The sequence below is a fragment of the Sorex fumeus genome, unplaced genomic scaffold (assembly GCF_029834395.1).
Source record: "Sorex fumeus unplaced genomic scaffold, SorFum_2.1 ptg000002l, whole genome shotgun sequence".
NCBI classification, from domain to species: Eukaryota; Metazoa; Chordata; class Mammalia; order Eulipotyphla; family Soricidae; genus Sorex; species Sorex fumeus.
The window spans coordinates 30,097,036-30,119,601 of record NW_026606059.1 but is presented as its reverse complement, the minus strand read 5'-3'; the positions used below and the strand labels follow the sequence as shown (position 1 = coordinate 30,119,601).

At 35.9% G+C, this 22,566-nt stretch overlaps 1 pseudogene; it reads right to left on the bottom strand.

The window, feature by feature from the left end:
* Positions 1-373: 373 nt before the first annotated feature.
* LOC130022045 (60S ribosomal protein L9-like) overlaps positions 374-22,566 on the bottom strand; it is a 60,989-nt pseudogene continuing 38,796 nt past the window's right edge.

Below are 22,566 nucleotides of genomic sequence, written 5' to 3'. Positions count from 1 at the left end.
TCTCCCACATTATACCATAGTATCAATCCCTTTTACTCACTTTCCTATCTCCCTGTACTTCTTCCACTCTGGTAACCACTAATCTGTTGTCAGAAGGTAGTGAACTGAAGCTGCTGGGGTATTTTTTCATTTTCCTTGTTTCTTGATCTTCCACATATGAATGTGTATAAATATATTTTTTCCTTAGTAAGAAAGTATCTGCCTCTCCTGCTAGTCTTAGTATTGTCATTTTATCCTTTGTTGTACTTAAAGCTCTATTTATTTTTTTAAGTTCTATTTATAAAACTTTCAGGTATATATCCATGTAAGTTATTTCATACTGTATATTTGTTCTACTGGGGATAAAAGATATTGGTTTCATTTTTTTAAAAGATGGTTGTAATACAGTTTTATTGTGTCTCATTATCACAAATAGGTGTGAAGAATCATCCTGTATATTCTTCTTTCTGTAGGCAGAAAACTTGGATCTTATTCGTCAGCCTGCTGTACAGTTCCTTTTTCAGAAACATACATACCCTCCAAAAACTTTTGGATATCCTTGTTCTTTACTGTTGTGGCTTGCTGAATCAAAGCAGCTGAGTTTGATACAAGTTTAATGTCATCTCCTTTAAGAACCAACTCATCTTTCTGGGCCTGAGAGACAGAACAAGCAACACCTGACCTCATATGAACCGTGTGGATATATTTTTCACCGATGAAATTTTGGACTTCAACAAGGAACCTGTTCTCCTGAATAACCACGTTGATAGGGAAATGGGCATACACAGACCTCATCTTGTAGCGGAAGCGCAGCGTGACCCCCTTGATCATGTTCTGCACATGACTGCAGATGCTGCAGACCTTAGCCAGTTCCCCTACTGGCTATTAGCCAGTTCCTCCACTTAGCCTATTCCCCCACCATTTGTCGACCGGGAGCCTCTTCTTCTTGCCGAGGAGGCTGAGCTCCACGTTGATGTGGTTGAAGTCCCTCCGCAGGGTGCCTCGGGGGCCCTTTAGGATGACCGTGTGGCCCTTGGGAAAGATGTCCACATTCTCAAGGATGTCCACGGTCTGGTTGCTGAGGATGGTTTCTATTCTTGCAGTAGATGCGGCAAAGAGCAATTTTAGTTTCTTTCCACACCGTATTTCTGAATTGAAACCCTCATTTCAGCCATGTTTTAGCTATTAAAACAATTGTAGAGCCCAAATTGTAAGATCCTAGGAGACAGAAATAAAACAAATTTATCTCAAATTGAAAGAAGACATGAGATAAGAGTATTTGTGTGGCTACAAATACTATCTACAACTTCAAGTCACTATTAAAGCCATTTGAGTAAATGTTCCATTTTGTAAGGAAATAGCTGTGATGCATTGAGCTAACACGTTCAGGTTTGAGAAACTCTTCTAAAATATGGGGTAGCACTGCACTGTAGCATTGTCTGTCCTCCTCTTGTTCATCAATTTGCTCTAGCGGGCCCCAGTAATGTCTCAATTGTGAGACTTCGTGGTACTGTGTTTGGCATATCCAATACCTCATGGATAGCTTGCCAGGCTCTGCTGTGGGGGCGAGATACTCCTGGTAGCTTGCCAGGCTCTTCGAAAGGAGTGGAGGAATCAAACTTGGGTCAGCAGGGTCTGCCACATGCAAGGCAAACACCCTACCCGCTGTGCTATCGCTCCAAAAATATAGGGCAATATAAGAATAATATAAAATTATTTATCAATTGGATATTCCATATTTTCCAAATAAACTTTAAAATCATAAACAGAGTTTTATATGTTGAGTTCCTTTTTTATTCCTACTTAATGACAGAAAATAGAAATAAAAGGCGATTTAAAAAGTATTCAAATTTTATATAAGTAAAAATTAATAAGTGAATTTTTAGTATTCTCAGTGTTTGCAACAGGATTAATCAAATCAAGTAATTCATATAATTTTAGAATGAAAATACATTACATTAGGTATAACAATGTAATTTATGTACTTTGAAAATTAAACACACTTTCATTGTGCTCTATTTTTAATAGAATAATTTATAAATATAACTTACACCCACAAAGAACCACTATATAGATTAATAATTGCCTGACATGTTAGGGAGTAAATAGCTATTACTGGCATTTTCATTATAATAAATTTTCCTGTTTACATAAAATTATAGTCCTTAATATGTTATAATGTTTGAATTAATTATTATTGATTTATGTGTCAAAGTATCCTTGCAATCTTAGTTTATTTCTTCATTCTATATCATTTGTTGTTACTGTGTTTGCATATCAAATACGTCACAGGAGCTTGCCAGGCTCTGCTGTGCGGGCGAGATACTCTCGGTAACTTGCCGGGCTCTCCGAGAGGGCAGAGGAATCGAACTCGGGTCGGCCATGTTGGCTGCGTGCAAGGCAAACGCCCTACCGCTGTTGATCTGAAAGAGAAAAAAAGAATTAACTTCTAAATTTTACTCCTTAATAATGAATAGTATGCTATGCTTGTAAAGTAGACACGTCTTATTCAACCAGGTACCCATCTGGTGCCAGGGCCCCTTCCCAGCCTGCGCGGCTAACTAAATCCCCTGAGAATGGCTGGAGGGGTTCAGCTTTGTTTTTGCGAGGTGTGCCTCAATTTCCGTCCCCACCTCGCAAAAACAAAGCTGAACCCCTCCAGGCACTCTCTCCTCATTCAACTAGGTACCCGCTGGGTGCCAGGGTCCCTTGCCAGATCCACGGTAGCATTATTCTCCCACTACATATCCCATAGGAACCATAAGTTACTCTCTGAGATGGAACTTTCACCAGGTTAGCTTAACCATCAGAAACACGTTAGCCAATACTTCATTAAGCCCATCTCAATTCATTCTGCATCTCAAGCAGAATAGTAACAGTGAGCATGAAGGTCTAACCCACACAGGTCACAATGGTAAAGCAATGCAAAAGCCCACCAAGCTTTCTTATTGAAGTGGCTAGCCCAGAAGATACCCAACAGTAATAATGAAGTGCTAGACAACCGCTCTGACAAGGAACTTAGAGGGGGCTACTGAGGATGCTTTGGGAGCTAAAAGAAACTATGGAAAGCAATGCCAATAAAAGACATGAGGATTTTAAGGCAGAAATGAGGAAAATGAAAACAGAAATGTCAGACCTGAAAAACCTGGTAACTATTCGAAAAACTCAGTGGAAGGTCTCAGCAGCAGAGTAACAGCTGCTGAGGACAGAATCAGTGAGCTTGAAGATGAAGTCCAGAGACTCCAGAAGAGAACAGAAAATGGAAAAGAGACTCACAATTCAGGAACAGATGGCAAGAGAAGATGGTGATGAAGCCAAGAAGAGTAACATAAGAATTATTGGAATACCAGAGGGACAGGAAGAAAATCCTGATGAAGAAGAAACTGTCAAAGACATCATTGCTACATTTCCAGAGCTGAAGAAAACATGTGACCACAAACAGGAGGCCCGAAGGGTGCCAGCTAGAAGAAATCTGAATAAAAATACCCCAAGAGACATCCTGATCAAAATGACCAAAACCATAGATAGAGACAAAATTCTGAAAGCAGCAAGATCAAAGAAAGAAATTTCCTACAAAGGAGCATTCTTAAAATGTTTTGTCTGATGAAATCCTCATGACCCAAAAACAGTGGTGGGATATAGTGAAACAACTCAATGAAATAAATGCCTCACCATAAATACTTTACCCAGCAAGATTCTCATTCGTAACAGAAGGAACAACACACAGTTTCAGACAAACAACATCTCAGGAACTTCATAGACTCAAAACCATGGTTACAAGAACAACTAAATAGGCTACTTTAAGACAAGACAGGCCACTCAAATACACCAAATTTCAACAGAAAAATGGGACAAAACCCCAAAACAATAATCTCTCTCAACATCAATGGGTTAAACGCACCAATTTAAAGACATAGAGTGGCAGGATGGGTTAGAAAATTGAACCCAACATTCTGCTGCCTGCAAGAAACATATCTCAATAGTCAGAGCAAACACAGGCTCAAAGTCAAAGGCTGAAAAACAATTCGACAGGCAAACAACTCCCATAAAAAAAGTTGGGGTCCCCATCCTCATATCAGACCACATTGATTTCAGAGTGAAGAAGGCCACAAGGGATAGTGAAGGCCATTTCTTATTGATCAAAGGATCTGTACAACAGGAAGAACTTAGAATACTAAATGTATATGCACCAATGATGGACCAGCAAAGTACTTAAAACAACTACTCATAGACTTAGAGAAAGAAATCGATAGCAACACAATATTAGAGGGAGACTTCAACACTGCATTATCACCTCCTGAAAGACAACCAGACTCAAGCATAGCAAGGACATACTTCATCTGAGGGAAAAATGAAAGAAAGGGACTTAGTAGATATATACAATTCACTTCATCCTCAAAAAGCTTAATACACATTCTTCTCAAGCATGCATGGAACATTCTCCAAGATAGACCACATGCTGAGCCACAAGACATAACTTCATAAAATTAAGAAGATAGAGATTGTACCAACAATCTTCTCAGACCATAATTTGCTGAAATTAGAAGTAAATCATACACAAAAACAGAAAACTAAATCAAACACTTGGAAATTAAACAGTTCACTATTGGACAGCGAGTGGCTTAGAAAGAAAATCAAAGAGGAAATCAAAAGATTCCTGGAATCTTTTCAGGAATGAAAATGAGGATACGAGTTACCAAAACATATGGGACACAGCGAAAGCTGTGTTAAGAGGAAAGTTTATAGCTCTACAAGCATTCCTCAGGAAGGAGGAGCAAACCACATAAGTAAGCATACCTCACATCTTAAGAGCTTGGAGAAGGAAGGACCAACAAAAGGAGCCCAACCCGAATAGGAGGAAGGAAATAATAAAACTCAGAGCAGAGATTAATAAGATGGAAACCCAAAAAACAATCTGAAAGATCAGTGAAACCAAGAGCTGGTTCTTTGAGAAAATAAACAATATCGATAAGCCTCTAGCAAGACTCACAAAGAAAGGGAGAGAGAAAACCCTAATAAACCAAATCAGAAATGAAAAGGGGGTCATTACAACAGAAACTACAGAAATTCAAAGGATCCTCAGGGAGTACTTTGAGAAGCTTTATGCCACGGAACATGAAAACCTCGAGGAAATGGATAAATTCCTAGATTCCTATAGACTCCCAAGGCTGAACCAAGAAGACCTGGAATACCTGAACAGACCTATCACCATCAAGGAAATTGAAATGGTAACAAAAAGTCTCCCCAAGCACAAAAATCCTGGCCCAGATGGATTCACTAGTGAGTTCTTCCAAATCTTTAGGAGGACTTATTCCCAATCCTCTTTAAGCTTTTCCATGAAATTGAAATATCAAAAACACTTCCAAACAGTTTCTACGCAGCAAATATTTAGTATTAGCTAAATGTTAGTAAAATGGCTCAATTTAGAACTACTATTTTGAGTAGAAGTGAAGAAAATTATTACTTAGGCAGAACCCAGAAACAAGGAACTAAAAAAGACACTTCTAAATGAGATATGTGAGAGAAAGAGAAAGTTTGTTAAGAAAAAATCTATTCCCCTGTCAAGCATGTAATAATGTAATATTTTAATTTAAAGAATAAAGACTTTTACACAAGAGCAGAAGAACTAATTATTAATAGCATACCACTTCACTGAAAGTCACCCCAAGTTGGTCAACTTCTATTCTACTGATTTTCAGTTAATGGGCTTGTTTTTCTTCCAGCCTCCCAGACAGAATCTTGTTAGATCTTATGTTCTCTTTGTTTTATCTCATTCACTCATTTAGTAAGCACATACTCCATGCCCAGAATATGCCATACATTGTTCTTGGAACGAAGGATAGATAAAAATGTTGTTTGTAGTCCCAAGGAGTTTATATATTTACAGGAGAAACAGTGATTAAAAACAAAATCTATGCCAATATATCATAAATGAAGTCATAGAATAGTTTCAAGACTATAGTTTCAAGATTTTCTGTTAAACTCATGGATTTTCACTGACTTTATCTTCTTGAGGCTGTATGACTTAGAAACCATTTCTTTTTTTTTATTAGTACTAGCCAGAGACCACAAAGAAACTAGCCTTTGGGTTTTGTTGACTGATTGGAATTATTTCATTTTGCCACATGGCAGTTAAAGGAGAGTTGCTTCTAGAATAGGAAGTGTGACTGACTTCCTTGTTATTGTTATTGATGTGCTACGAAACTTTTTTTTGCTACTAAGGATTCATGTAACAAGGTCAAATCTATCAGATAATCTCATTTTAAGATCAAATGATTAGGAACCTCATTTATATTCACTAACTACATTCCAGAAGTTAGGCTGGTGTTTGAGTAGCAAGGAGAAAGTGACTGAACACCAGGAACCAAGAATAGGGATGATGGGAGAGGAGTCTCTGTCTACAAGAAGAGAAATAACTACCTGTCCTGTTTGAGTAGAATTTATCAAAAGTTTAGGATTTGGAAATCTTAGCGCTTCATTATTTTTTAACCTGTGTGAGAGTACAGTCTATAAGCAACCTGCTGTGCTTGTAAAGCAGGTAATGCTGTGTGAATTATGCAAAATATAGCACTGTTGCACTGTGGCACTGTCTTCCCTTTGTTCAGGATTTGCTAGAGCGGGCACCAGTAACATCTCCATCATAAGACTTGTTGTTACTGTGTTTGGCATATTGGATACATCACGGGTAGCTTGCCAGGCTCTGCTGTGCAGGTGAGGCTCTTCGAGAGGGCTGAAAGAATTGAACAGGGGTTGACCTGGGTTGGCCACATGCAAGGCAAATGCCCTACCCACTGTGTTATCGCTCCAGCAAAACAGATACATGTATAATTATTTATACAATAAAACCTAAGGTTCATAGAAGCGAATTGCTTGTAGCCTCAATATAAAACATGCTATCATCCACATTGATAGGACCCCTCTTTAGCTTCACAGTAATTTTTTCTCTTCAGCCAATTCTCTTTTCAACTCCCAATCCTGACATACAAAAATCTAGTTATTAATACTACCCTACTAATTTTCATGCTCTGTGTTCATTTTAACTACATGCACATACTTTTAAATATGTAACAAGCTCTTTGTATTTGTTTCATTAAACTTTTCATTACTAGTTTTTATGTAGTTTTAAATTTCATTCTTTTTATTTTGCCAGTCACTTTCACTTTGTAACTGCTTCAATGTGCTCTGTCTTAGAGGAATCAGAGTTTGTTCATTGACTCCTCTGGGCATGGAAATCAGGATTATCTCCAATTTCTTGTAATCACATTCTTTATTTATGTACTCTATGAGAGCTTCTCAGGGAAACATATCGAGGATTGGAATTGTATTATGGGGTGAGTAGATACTTAGTTATATTAAGTGATACCAGATTTGACTCCAGAAATCTTGCACTGGTTTAATCTTCCATCATAAGAGTTTGGAGGCTTCTGTTTTCATGTTAGTTGTAGTTCTCTATATTAAGATTTTAAAATCCTATATTTTGGGCATTATTGATGAGTTAAGAAAGTTGTTGGGGCCCCAGAGATAGTACAGGAGTTTACCTCAACATCTGTTTGAGTATTTTGCCTTTCTGTTTCACAAGACTTGTTTTATATTCTAGCTTTTAAATGAAGGTCAAATTTAGAGATTGCAATATCCTATTTTGCCACTTATCTCTTAACTTTGGCTTTGATTGTTTACATAAATATAATTTATATTGTACTATTATTATTTCTTTTTATATTATTTATGACCAAAAAATTATAACTTTATCCTTTTTGCTTTTAGCTTCAAAGGTATCACAGATTTCTTACATTTACCCCTGAACAATCTTTTTTTGTTTGTCCTGGTTTCTTTCTTTTATGCCATTATCTTATTTTCTATTGTAATTCTACTAGATTTTTATGATGTAAATAAATGTTAATTTTTCTTTGTTGATATAACAACATTGCTAAACTCTTATTTTCTCACTGTAACAATTTGTATGTTCTGATGATCAACTAAGGGTAATTTCAGAAAATAAACACTTAATGAGAAATAATTTATTAAATTTTTTATGAAGATCAGGATTAAAAAATACCTTTGAAAGGAAGAAAATAAGTTATTTGATTCCAAATATTTGCCAAAACTTGCTTCAGAGCTGTCATTTTTGACATTGTTTTAATTGCCATGCAAAATTACATTAATATATTTCTATAATTGTATAGAAATACAATTCAAGATTATATAAACCAATGTCATCTTACTTTGCATGTAATTACTTTTATAAAAACTAGGTAACATTGTAGTTTTGTTTTTTCACTTATGAATATTTTAACCACTGAGTTTTTGATTTATATAGGTTTTTACTATACTCTTAGTTTTTTACACATACATGCAATAACATTTATATATAATAGGGAAAATATTCTATAATTAAATAAATGTTCATAAAATCATGATGTTGGCATAACTAATAACCAAACATACACAGAAAGTGTAATTTTGAATGTTTAAGTTGTTTCCAATTTCCCAACACATAAAACTTTATTTACAATTTGTTCTTTTATTTCCTTTGGAAATGTTCCTAGAAATTGGGTCACTAACTAAATAATAATGAGAAGTTAAAATTTTTTCTATCCACAATGGTAAATTTCTGTTGGGGAAGACTGAATCATTTCATAAATGTAATAAAAATATCTGTGCTTGTATCGCATACAATTGCTTAGTATTTTCCAGCTTAGTGGGAGAAAATCTTACTATTTTCTTTATTGTTAGTTCTAAAATGAATGCAATGTGATGTCTTTTACTTTGAGAATTTTATTTTCCCCCGAATAGTATTTTTTTTCTCCTAAAAACTGAATTTTACAAAACGCATGGGGCTGGAGAGATAATACTCTGGCCAGGGGTACAACCAGGGCTGGATCTCTGGCACCCCAGGAAGTTCTCTTAGCCTGCCAGAAGTGATACCTGCGTTCTGAGCCAGGGATAAACCCTCAGCAGCGCTAGGTGTGTCCCAAAATTCCAAAAAAATAAAAATAAAAAAACAAAAAAAACCCAAAACACAAAAGGTTTACGAAGTACAATTTACAATTTTAGGAGTTTGTATTTTAAGAATGCTAGTCTTGAGTTATGGGCTGGAATGATGGGTAGAGCATTTGCCTTGCACACAGCAGACCTGGGTTCGATTCCTCTGTCCCTCTCGAGAGCTAGGCAAGCTACCGAGAGTATCTCGCTCCCATGGCAGAGCCTGGCAAGCTCCCCGTGGCGTATTCGATATGCCAAAAACAGTAACAACAAGTCTCACAATGGAGACGTTACTGATGCCTGCTAAAGCAAATCGATGAACAAAGGGAGGACAGTGCTACAGTGCTATAGGTCTTTTAAGCTTGATGTATATATACATAGATACACATGCAATTTACTTAGTTTAAAGTAATTCAGAATGCATGATTGGTTATTCTATTATCTACCTGTCTATCAATCATTTTTATCAGTCTGTTTCTTCATTTCCTACCTATACAGATCACACAGATCACAGATCATCCTGTTATTCGTCGATTGCCTCGAGCAGGCCCCAGTAACGTCTCCTTCATCCTAGCCCTGAGATTATATTCAAGGCTCTTTAGGAGAATGAGACCCATCATTGTTACTGGTATTTGGCATATTGGGTATGCCACGGGGAGTTTGCCAGACTCTGCCATGTGGGCAGGCTACATTCGGTAGCCTGCCAGTTTGTCAAAGTAGGAATGAGATGTCATAATAAGATGTCTGCACTGTTCTCCCTCCGGGAGCTGGTTTTTATAGTCTCTGAGTCTTGGCCACTGATGGGATTACACGGTGCCAGGGGGCCAGGTGGTGGGTGTGACCCCCGCCTACAGGAATTTGGAGGATCTGGGTGGAGGATGCTCGACTCCAATCCGAGTAGGCTTGGAGATCTCGGCCCCGGAACCCATGTGGCTTTGTCCCTCTGCCAGTACCTTCATGTGTGCGGAGAGTGGTCTCAGCATGGTGGTGGCTGGTCCTGGAGGTCTTCGGCTGTTGGGACCCTGGTCAGGGCAGGGAGGAAAGCTCAACTCGCTCCCCTCTAAGGGGCCCCGGAGAGGAATAGCCAGGTACGGGGTCAGGAGACTGCCTATACAAATGGTGCTTTTCTAGAGGATTATGGGTCTCTTAGTCCTTTCTTTTTGTATAAACATCCATATCTATGAATAACATAGCGACTGTGCTCAAGGAACCATATATAGGATTTGAATCTGGGTAGGACGGTTAAAAGCATTAGCCCTGCTTTGAAGAAATCTCCAGTTCTATCTTCATCTTAAATTCTCTTCTGTTTAAAAAAAATTGTGTAATTCTTGTATGCACTTTATTCCTTAGAGATTTCAGTTTGTGAGGGGTGGGACTCATAAGAAGTGCTCAGGGGTCTTGGGGGCCAGTCTGGTGATACTCTGCCAACTAGCAGGCTTCTTTAATGCTAGGGCCCAGTGATGCTAGGGGTCATCAGGGCTACACCCAGATGTGTAATTCTGGTTCCTTGCAGGCCATTGAGAACGCAAGTCCGTGCCACTGACCTCTGACCTAACTCCTTGGTTCTGAGGTGTTCCATGTTTTTAAAGGAAAAAACTAGAATACAGTTCCTATGATGTCTCTTGGAAATAAAAGGTTTTGTCCCTCTGAAAATATTATAATAATTTTTCATTTTCTATGTCCCTGTAGCTTTTTTCTTTACATCCTTTATATTATATAATTTTCCCCTAGGCCTTATTTTCCTTCATTTCTTGATACTGTAAAAAGAAGACCAAAACTCTGATGGCAATTTTTCTGTGCCTAATTGTGTCAACTGTAGGCTCCACTAGAGGATAATGCACTAGACAGTTTTTGTTACATTTGATGTTTCCTTGGGGAGCTTGTGATGTAATTTCTGTTTTCTTTCTGGGTTGTTCAAATGCCATAGGAAAAAATCTTCTACTCTCTTGCTTCAAAGATGTGAGTCTGACTGCCAAAACTGTGTGAACGGAGTCCAAAAAGAGATGAGAGAGGTTTCCTTGCATTCAATATGCATGAGCTGTCTATTTGCTTACTTTTTAGCACAATAATCTTGCCCTCAGTTGTACCCGGTATCTTCTACTCTAGAAAACTCTCTTTTGCTCTTTTAAGAGAATAACCCTCCAGCTTTCTATGGGTAGAAAAGGCGGTTTCCCATAGATATTTTCCTAGTGGATTGGGGATGGAGGTAATTACTTCTTAGAGAGTTTTAGAGCCTATCTCTCTTTCAGCTCCCATTTTCAGAGTTTAGGCATACAACCAATCCCTAGATCTTTGGGATTCTGCAGTACAAATCAAGCTGCTTTTCTACTTTCTTTCTATTAATTTAAAATTCTTATTTCTGAATCTGATTTCAACAATTTTGTTCAATAACTTCCAAATGACTTTGCCCTTATCTTCACTTTCTTTGTAAGATTGTGATTTCTTTTCCTTTAGCAATTTATGTCATTTTCATGGAATCTGGAAAATATACAGACAGCTGTTTCAATTCAATCTCTCATTATTAACAAGCTAATGTTGGCTTTTGATATAGAAGTATTCCATTCTTAAGAGTAACATTTATTCACCCTCCCCCTGAAAATTTCTTTGTTTTCATCTTTGAGAAACTTTGAATTTGGCCCCAAATCAATTTTATGCTCACTCATGTTTTTGTCTAATTTCTATGATTGCATTTATATTCCACTTTAAAATCATTTTGAATTATGTATATACTTGTATTCCTTAGGTATCCAGTTTTTCATTGCCATTTTGAATAATTTATTATTTTGTTATTGGTCCATATAATTATCATTGCTTGATAGTTACTATCATGACTATATAATAGTTGTAATTTATACAGAGATCTGGGGGTTTTCTTTTAAAATAAAAAATAAAATATGACCATGGAACTTTTTAAAAATTAATAATATAATTAGGTACCAAATACACTGAAATCCTGTTTTTAGAATACAAATAAAATGTTTTATTTTATAGTACAACTAAGCTGGAACTAGCTAAAATTTATAAAGCAATTAAAAATGTCAAAATTCAGCAAATGCATTCACAGATGTTTTATTGAGTGAATGTACAGTGGCAAAAAATAATTTAAACAAACCCTTACTGCTTAATTCTCTTTAAATTTATTTGACAATTGTAACTGTTACATTTTTATTTATTTAAATTGGTTCACTGGTTTTCATTCAATCTCAGTTATTGTTTAATTTACTCCTAAATTAACTTGGAGTCATTTTTTCTGTATGACAGGAGATACCTTCAATCTTAGTATTTATAGTAAGATTCATTGTGTAAATTTAAAGCAAGAATAGGTCATGTTATGGTAGAATTTTCATCCTTCCCTCTCAGAGTATCTACGTGGAAGTTCTCACTGGGTAAATGTATTTAAGGATAAGGCCTTTATTTTGTTTAAATTCCCTGGGCTTTTTAACTTCCCCCATTCTTAATGGTTGATCAAAATTGGTTTGCTGTATTATAAAATTTGGTTGTTTCATTATGACAATACCAAATTGCTTGTGTTATTTTTAGGTTGACTATTATTTTAATTTTTCTCTTCAATTTCTTTTGGCGGTGGGAGAGGCTCCCAAGAGGTGCTCAGAGGGGCTAGGACTACTAGAGACTCAGCCTCCACCCACCATATCACATACAACCACTCCCCCATCCTTCAGGCCACACCGAGGGGCTACATGGATGGGAAGTCATGCAATGATGGGAATCAACCCAAAGGACCTCTACTTTATCATCCCAGCACCTGTTGAAATGTTTTATAATAAAACAGTAGAAGCATTATAAAAATTCAGACTGTAGTAAAATATAGAAGTCCTTAAATCAATTGAATTCTACCTTTCAGAGAAAAAGGCTGATCTGATGTCATTGATTTTATTCCGAGTGGGAAAAAGTAGGTAATCTATAAATAAATACATAAATAAATAAATAAATAAATAAATAAATCGGCCTAGCCAGGTGGCAGTAAGCACAAAACTTGAACCTTGTCTTCTAGTGGACAACCATTCAGGCACTTAGTAAAGCCCCAGGCTGATATCGTACCAGTCATTCCAGGATTTTTGTGATCACTAGTACATGGGTTGTGGCTTTCAAGGAAACTAGGAAGGAGGCTTTAAGCTTCGTCACATATTTCCTGTCAGATCTCCCCAGTCTGATGGGATCAGATAATATTGCCACAATTGATGTCTGGGCTAAATGCTAAGTCTTCCTAATATTTTGCAAATATTTTTGCTTATTTGACTCTTTTTTCTCTCTAGATTTTTAAATGTAAATCTGTTTATGTTTGTTCATCTTTGTTTCCTCAGGAAGCACTCTTACTGATACATTGAATCAAATGGGGTCAGCTGCTCACAAGGCAAGGGTCATAACCACTGTATTATCTTTCTGACTTGTGTGTTGGCCTTCAGTGCTATTCTACTCATTCCTCCAACCACCCTTTTTTTTTTTTTTTTTTTGCTTTTTGGGTCACACCCAGCGATGCTCAGGGGTTACTCCTGGCTCATGCACTCAGGAATTGCTCCTGGCGGTGCTCAGGGGACCATATGGGGTGCTGGGAATCGAACCTGTGTCGGCCATGTTGGCTGCGTGCAAGGCAAACGCCCTATCCGCTGTGCTATTGCTCCAGCCCCCAACCACCCTTTTTTGAGGTTCCTTTTCTCAGATCTAAGCAAACCATTTATGCCCCTGTTGTCTCTCCCTGCTTCTTCAACCGTGAAATGAAAGTTAGCACAAGGGAATCTCTAATCTTGGTCTCTAAAAATCACCAATTTCTATTCATAATATTTCATGAATTAAGTGCTTTTTTTTTGCATTAAGTACATACGATGACCCCAGCACAATATATCATTGAATAAGTTCTAAAAAATAATTAAATTAGTCTGAAAAAGAAATAACTGTAGGTTTTATAATCTACACATTGTAGCAGGTTCTACCAAGGTTTTGTGTGTTTGCTTACTTTTGTTTGTATAACAGAAATGTTGCAAATTAAAATTCCTTCAAGGATCAAATAGATACAAACTATAATGTGTTATAATAATCAAATTAATATGCTATATTCACTCTGTGAATTATTTTATTCAAATATAGATGATTTATTATTGCAATCCTTGAATAAACACAGCCAAAAAAGCGATTCAAAACCATTTTTACATATTCAACCTATTTTTTTGTTAAAGTAATAAGGTTGCTTAAAATAATAATGTTGCAACATAATGAGCAATAGAGGCTGAATACACCTGCACTTGGGTCCTATAAAAAAAAGAAAATTTAACTATATTTAAGCCTGTGTTAAATCTTGACTATATATATTTTTTCAGAATTAATGGGAATAAAAGCTTCATATAGAGCCAAATCTCAGGGTTTGACTCTGCCAAGTAAAATAGAATTTAAAGGGTAAACACAGGTGGGAAACAAATGTCTTTCTAAAAATCATTCAAGAATAGCTACATAATGAAAGTATAGTAAAATCCAACTGTTCCAACACAGCAGACCCTTCCACTCAGGCATATAGAACCAAAGATTTGGCCTATTCTAATAAATGAGGTCTTATTCATGACATCCACAAGATGCTGCAACTAATCATGTCTACCTGCATTTTAATTATCTAGCACACGTTTATGTGATAAATATTTTGTTGTCAGTGCTAGTGATTTTAGATTTTTTTTTCAATTGAGCCTTAGGTTACATAGGAGTTTACCAGTCAAAACATCAAGAGAAGCTGGGCTCCTGATATATCAGCTGCCTTTGCCTTGTTGCCCAATTTGACCCACAATTCCTTTATTTCAGAATAGCTAAACCATCTCAACCCAACAGTTTTATTTTCATGATTTGCATATGCAACTTGCGGATTGCTTAAAATCTATATATATTTTAAAAAATAATTTCAGTACTTCACTGAATCTTTTCTTGTTCCTAGCCTTTAACTCTTAGAGTACTTGCATTTCTATTTATAAAATTAATCTGTAGTTATAATTTTTGTATGCTTTTGATCCAATTTTGATACTAATAAATAAAAATATAAGTGGAAAGTTCTGCCTACGAGGTAAAAATAAGGAATGACCAATATTAATGATATTCAATAATGACATAGATAACCAAATAAAACAGCATATTTTCTCAGATTAATTAAAAAATAATATAATTATCTATCAACATAATATATAAACTCTTTTATATAAACATTGAAATTTTTATTGAGAATGTCCATGACTTTTATTTCTTATGTAAACTTCAGCATTCTGAATAAATTTTAGATTCATAATATATTCAGTTAATCTGTGTCTTTGGTTGTTTTCAGATAAAAATGTTAGATCTAATAAAAATATAATTATATTCAACAGCAACAGAATTAGTAAAGCCATAACATTTCAACATTTTATGATTTTCCCTCTTACTCCTGAAGTACAACATAGAAGTTGAGTTTTCATTTGACTTGGCTCTAATATTAACCTTATCATTATATTGAATTCCATTGTGTGCTGCAAAGATGCAGGATTATATGGTCATAAATTAGAATTATTTGACATGTGTCAATAAAATAACATAGCCAAGTACTAAAGCACTCTGGCTTTGTGTCAAGTCTGAAGTCAGTATTTGTAAGAATGACATAGTTCTTTTCTTGCCTGCTTATTGCTGTGACCCCGAGGCTGTAGTTAACCAGATGTCTGGCTCTTTGAATTTAAAGGTCTCACAGTTTTAGCAGATAAAGCACCAATCCCTGCTCCCTTCCACCCCCAGGCTCCCTTTTTTTCTTTTTAAATTCAATTATACTGTTTCCATTAAAATGCACACTCCTTTCTATTAATCTTATTTTTCTTTTTTCTAATCCAATGAAAAATAAAAACATTTAAATTTTTTTTATTTAAATTACCTTTTCTTATTAGGTAAAAAGGGTTAATTTTCACTCATGCTGCATTATAAATCCCAGTCATTCTTTTTGAATTAATTTTCCCTTGCAGTATCTGCAATTTGGTGGCAAATTCTGTATTTTGGTCACTGAAACTCCAGTGTCCTATACACACAGGAAATGTGCAGTATTCCTCTTAAAAACATAAATAAATAGAAAATCTGTGAATAACTTCACATGAAACTAGATTTTCTTACAATTACCTCTATATTGTGATTTCAAAAATAAAACAGAAAAAATTGGTCTGCACTGATTTGTTGAAAGAATGTTGGCTGTTCTCCTATAGGGGAATTTACAGTTTGACCTACTGTCATAGCTAAAAAGAACAAATTCTCATAGATTTTTATCTGTATTTTTAGCTATGTATGTGTGGGTAGATGAGGATTCAAAATATGTCCTTTGGGAATATAGTAACTTCATCATTGTTCTCTTTATTAAATTTTAAAATTAAATTTTACTGTATCTATTATGACCAACCATCTGGATTTTATCTGAGCAATTCAAAATCTCAAGAGCTTAGTTGCACCTACAATTATCTTTATTTCAGGGTGAAACAAAAAACAAGTACCTCATAAAAATGGGGTAAGATTAAAAATATATCTAGGGTAGCATTGGTCCCACAGCAATATTATACAAATACACTCAAAAGATAATACAAAAAAAATGAGGACCTAGAAACCTGATTGATCACAGATCAGCCTCAACTGAAACACAGGATAAGCCTGAAGTATTATTCTGCACCAAAATTAAGAAACTTTTTTAGGAACTAGCTAAAGATCAGTAGGGAAGGTACTTGCCTTGCTCACGGCCAAACGTGGTCATCCCCAATAGTCTAAATGGTCTCTTGACCCTGACAGGAATGATGTCTGAGCCCAGAACCCAGAGCAAGTGCTAAGCACTGCAGGGAATAGCCCTAAGTCCTAATGCCCACCCTCCACAAAAAATAATCAAAGGATATTTTAAAGATTATTTAAAGGTGTATTAAAAGGATTCAGGAACCAAACTAAAGAGGCTCCCAGAGATCAAATATGGAACAATAATTAGCATTCATAATAAGTGCAGTACCTACCATATTTAAATCAGTGATTCATATTTCATCTCTCTCCTCTGTCTCTTATGAACCTGGACATTCATAATTGTCTTTTTTTTTTTTTTTGCTTTTTGGGTCATACCCGGTGATGCTCAGGGGTCACTCCTGGCTCTGCACTCAGGAATTACTCCTGGCGGTGCTCTGGGGGCCATATGGGATGCCGGGAATTGAACCTGGGAAAGCCGTATGCAAGGGAAACGCCCTACCTGCTGTGCTATCGCTCCAGTCCCCATAATTGTCTTTAATGATCAACTTCAGAGCTCATCATTGAAGTAGAGCATATCAATATTTTTTTTTCCCTCCCGTTGATCGTCGATTTGCTCGAGCGGGCCCAGTAACGTCTCCATTGGAGACTTTGTTGTTACTGTGTCTGGCATATCGAATACTCTCGGTAGCTTGCCGGGCTCTCCGAGAGGGGCGGAGGAATCGAACTCGGGTCGGCCATGTTAGCCGCTTGTAAGGCAAACGCCCTACCCGCTGTGCTATCGCTCCAGCCCACCAATATTTTATTTTAAGAACTTTAATAAAGAGAAATAAACATTTATCTTAGGTTTCTCTGTTTGTTAATTTTGATTTTTGAACCTCAGGTTGTGTTCAGAGCTTACTCCAGCTCTGCATTCAGGGATCACTCTTGGTGGGTCTCAGGGATCCCTACGGAGTACCAGAGGTCAAACCTGGGTCAACAGTATGAAAAGCAAGTGCCCTTCCTGATATACTGTCACTTTGGCCACTCAAAGTAATTCATTTTAAATGCAATCAATGTATTGAATTGCTTACTAGTCAGCAAAAATAATGTAGGCATTTAAAACTACACATTAAATGATATCTAGGGCTGGAGCAATATTGTAGTAATGTCAATTTTTCCTTTGGAGGATCCAAGTCTGCTTACCCTTGAGTTTAGACTTTACTCTCCATAACTGAGATCTTACAGTTATATTATTTTAAGCAAACCAGTTCATTGCACTTTATTATACCCGACCTAAACAAACCAATGCAACTTTAACTTTAAGAAGATAGATATTTCTGTGCCTGCGAGTATACTGTGAAGACGGGAAAAGCAATATAGAGAAAGGGTACTTCATTATCTTTTTATAAATATTTGTAAAAATATTGTGAAAATATTTGTCAATATTTTTGTAAAAATATTGTTTTCATTTAAGTTGGGTGAATTGTGCATTTATCAATTTTGCAGCTGCAACTTTGACCCCTTTTTGATAATAATATTTAAGAATACATAACTATAGCACTTACTATGAAGCAGAAAGAAAAAAAACAAACAAAAAAAATTCCCCCTGCAAACATATTTACAGAAAAAAACAAAAAAACAAAATCCTTCTGGTTGTTTAGCAAATCTGATTTACTTGGTGGGTTTTGAATTATGTGTGTCAGCAAAGCCAATGTTCTCATGTCTTCTAGTCCTATGTTCTTCTAGGTCCTTTCATATGACCAACTTTGGAAAAAATGTATAATAAAACTTAATTTGTGTAAATTCAATGAACAGGCGGAGACTTTATAAAGTGCATTCCTTATAACAATTGTAAATATTCAAAAAAGAAAAAGTGGAGAATAGAGATTCAAAAAAAAACCTGTAGGGCTTAAATGAATGTCAAACAAATGACCCTTTCTCTGGCTTCATTTACAGATAATGTTGATTTGTGTTTTGGTATAAAGAAATAATGTCTCACATCTGTAGTACATTCTTTGTGGTAACGAGAGAGTTAGGAAAGTAATCTAGCAAGGACCTAAGTAAAACCAGATCTGGTTCCTCTACAAAATGATAATAAGAAAGAGAATGAGACCATCAGTTCTGAAGAAATAAGGACTCAAGTTTTCCTAAAAGAGAATCCTAGGGAATTAAATTTAACCCTGAATAACTTTTTCTGCTATTCATGGTCACAAGTCTGTAGGCGATACTTAAATCTTGGCACCATTCAGTTTTTCATCAAAGGGAGATAACTCAATGTTATTCTCTTAGTGCCTTCTTTGAGTGAATGTACGGTATTTCCCTGTGCCTTCTACTTCTATCAGCTGTGATCAAGCAAGCCAGGAAATCTTCCACTTTTCTCAAAGCCACATTAGGGAAATAACCCTAGTGATGGAAAAAGATTGTTATACCTTCTAATTATCCTGAAACTTTTTAATGTCACAGATATAATATTTAATCCAAAAGTACACATACATATCCTAAGAACACAGAGAATCCAAAATCATTCATTCAAGTTTAGGTAGGGGATGAGAAGTACATTTATATACATACATATATAAGATGAAACGTTATTTTTGATTAAATAATGCTATTTTGTAAAAATAAATATATTTCAGATCAACTTGTAAATAAGTCAAGACAAAATTGGACCCTAATTAGGATTCAAATCTATGATTTTAGTTGCATGCCTATTTAAGTTAATGTAGAACAAGAGGGTAGAAAGTATGAGAAAAAAAAGAAAGGAATTGAGTGACAAAGGTAAAGTAAAATAAAGACATCAAGAAAAAAAGAAAAGGAGATCTAAGAAAAGAATCAGCTTAGTAATTTTTGAGGTGCCAGTAGATTTATTTGGGTTACAAAGAGTTATCTGATATTCAGGGATGTTAAATAGCTGTTTAGTCATTGCCCACAAACTTTTACTTCTTAAACTTGAACCTAAGGTTCTCTGTCCTGAGTACACACTGTAACCACATGAAAGTTTAAAAAATACCAATGTCTGGATTTTTGAAAAAGAAAAAAAAATTATCTCTGCACAGCCTGCTATTGTGGTTTTTAAAAGCTTCCCAGATGAATTTAATGGTGCCCAAAGTTGAGATTATTTCCAAGAAGCTCCCATGACTGTCAAATCCGGAGCACCCTCCTCCCAGAAAGGAATGAGCAGCACCCCACAACTTTGGGGCCCACCTTTATTTCCAACCCGTGTTTCTCAAGACAAGGTATGAATCAGTTTTCCTGTAGAACTTTTATGATCATGTCTGATTGCTATATTAGTAACATTTGAGATTTGGTCTGAGAATATTTGATTTTGAAAACTTTCATGGGTAATGGATGTAAAGCAAGTAGACAATGTCATGGGCCTTACCTAAAATTCAATTCATTTATACACTTCGAATCACAAAAATATCAAACGATTATTTAATGTTATCAGACATATTAGTTTGCTATGACTGCGATAACAGAAGACCACAATTTAGACACTAGAGATTTGTTTCACAGATGCAAGGGCTAAAAATTCAAGATCAAGTCTAATTAGTTCATTTTGAGGAGAGTGGTGAGGGAAAATCTGTCCCATGCTTCTCCAACTGTAGTGGTTTGTTGGCATTCTTAGGTATTCCTTGACTTGCATATCTAAGCCTTCATCTTTCTCTGAAGATTTTTCTAACTTTAGGCTGTGTCCAACTTCATTATTTTTATAAGGACAAATGTTATACTTTTTTTAAAAAAAGTTAATGTTTAATTAAATATATATAACAAGAATTATGTTCAATTCCTAACACTCCTACCCCCACCCTCCACCCCACTCAGATCATCTCAGTTTTGTTGTCAACGACTACTGATTTATTTATTTCATTTATTTTTAAAATATAATCTGAATCAAAAATACTGGTAGCTTGGCCAGTTGCTTCAATCAATTCAACATTTTGTCGTTGAATATGCATGACTCCTTGTGGTATCGTCCTCAATTCTCATTTAGTTTCTCAATTTTAGTTACTGTAATAAAAATGACAGGGACATTTCCTTCCCTCAACAATCCTAGCAAATAAACATCTGTTTTCTTACTTGCATGAACCTCATATCAATATATAAATAAATTTAGATTTTTCTTGTATGTTGGAGGGTGGCTAAGCTGGAGCGATAGCACAGCCATAGAGCGTTTGCCTTGCGCCCAGCCAGCTCAACGGCAGAGCCGGGTTCGATTCCTCCACCCCTCTCGGACAGCCCGGCAAGCTACTGAGAGTATCTCTCCTGCACGGCAAAGACTGGCAAGCTCCCTGTGATGTATTCTATATGCCAAACACAGTAACAACAAGTTTCAAAAATGGAGACGTTACTGGGCCCGCTTGAGCAAATCGATGAACGACGGGAGGACAGTGACAATGACAGTTGGAGGGTGGCTACACTTGACTGTACTCAGGGCTTACTCCTAGCTCTGTCATTAGGTATCTCTCCTATGGAGACTTGGAGGACCCTATGTGGTGCCAGATATTGAACTCAGATTGACCGTGTACAACCTTACCTGCTATAAATTCATACTTTTAAATCTATATTTTCACATTATTGTGAAACTTACACAAGGCAATTCAATATACATAATTCCATTATTCCATTATGTTCTGCATTTCCCAGCACGAACTGTCAAAATGCATCACTTGTCCACTTTTCCGCACACTATTTTATTATTCCAATTACACACTAGCAAAAGGTTTTTCACTTGATTATATTGTAGGAGCTGAGGAAATCTCAAAGTTGTAGGCAAATTTTTCCAATCAGTTATACCAGTCAGTTCACAATTTAGATTATCTTCCAAATTAACCAGCTAACGTTTTTTATACATGTTTTGCATTATTATAAAAATATATATTCAAACACATCATTTGTAAACTGGTTACATACGTTTATAATTCCAAGTAAATTAAAATTTAACTGCTAATTTATAAAAGAACAAATTCTAGGTAAAATTTCTGACATTATTATATGTCTATAATGTCTATTCCATCTGTATATAGCTGAAACACAAACAAAACAAACCCATAATTATCCCATTATTCCTGTATTTATTACAATAAATTTAGCATTTGTCTTATTTATATGGTCCATGCTCATTTCTCATTTAAATTATACACATTTCTTTGCATTGTGAGATGTTTCTATCTGATAGTGATTCTTCATCAAATCACATTCCTTAAAAACTATTCTTGATGTAGTTTCAATGCATGTATTATGAAAGTCTTTCTTAAATCTTTTTAGCAAATTAAATGTATACTCATTATTTTTCTTTTAACTGCTGCTTTGCTTTGTGAACCAATAATTAAAAAATAAAATTTAACCACCAAACATTACACCCTGTTCATGCTTGATCCCTCTTTTCCCTTAGAAGCCTAGTTCTATTGACAAAGTTCATTTGTTTGTAACACTGTCCTGTACTACCGTTGTTCATCGATTTGCATGAGTGGGCACCAGTAACGTCTCCATTATGAAACTTGTTGTTATTGTTTTTGGCATATCAAATACAACACGGATAGCTTGCCAGGCTCTGCTGTGTGGGCAGGATACTCCTGGTAGCTTGCTGGGCTCTCTGAGAGGGACGAAAGAATCGAACCCGGGTTATTTTTTATTTTTTATTTTATTTATTATTTTTTATAATTCCATTGTAATCACTGTCTCTGTCATCCTGTTGATCTTTTATTTACTCAAGCGGGCGCCAGTAACATCTGTATTCCTCTCAGCCCTGAGATTTTAGCAGCCTCTCCTTACTCGTCTTTTCCCAATGATTGGAGGCTCTTTTAGGGTCAGGGAAATAAGAACTATTGCCGTTATTGTATTTGGCATATCGAATATGCCACAGGGAATTTGCCAGGCTCTGCCAGTGGGGGCAGAATACTCTTG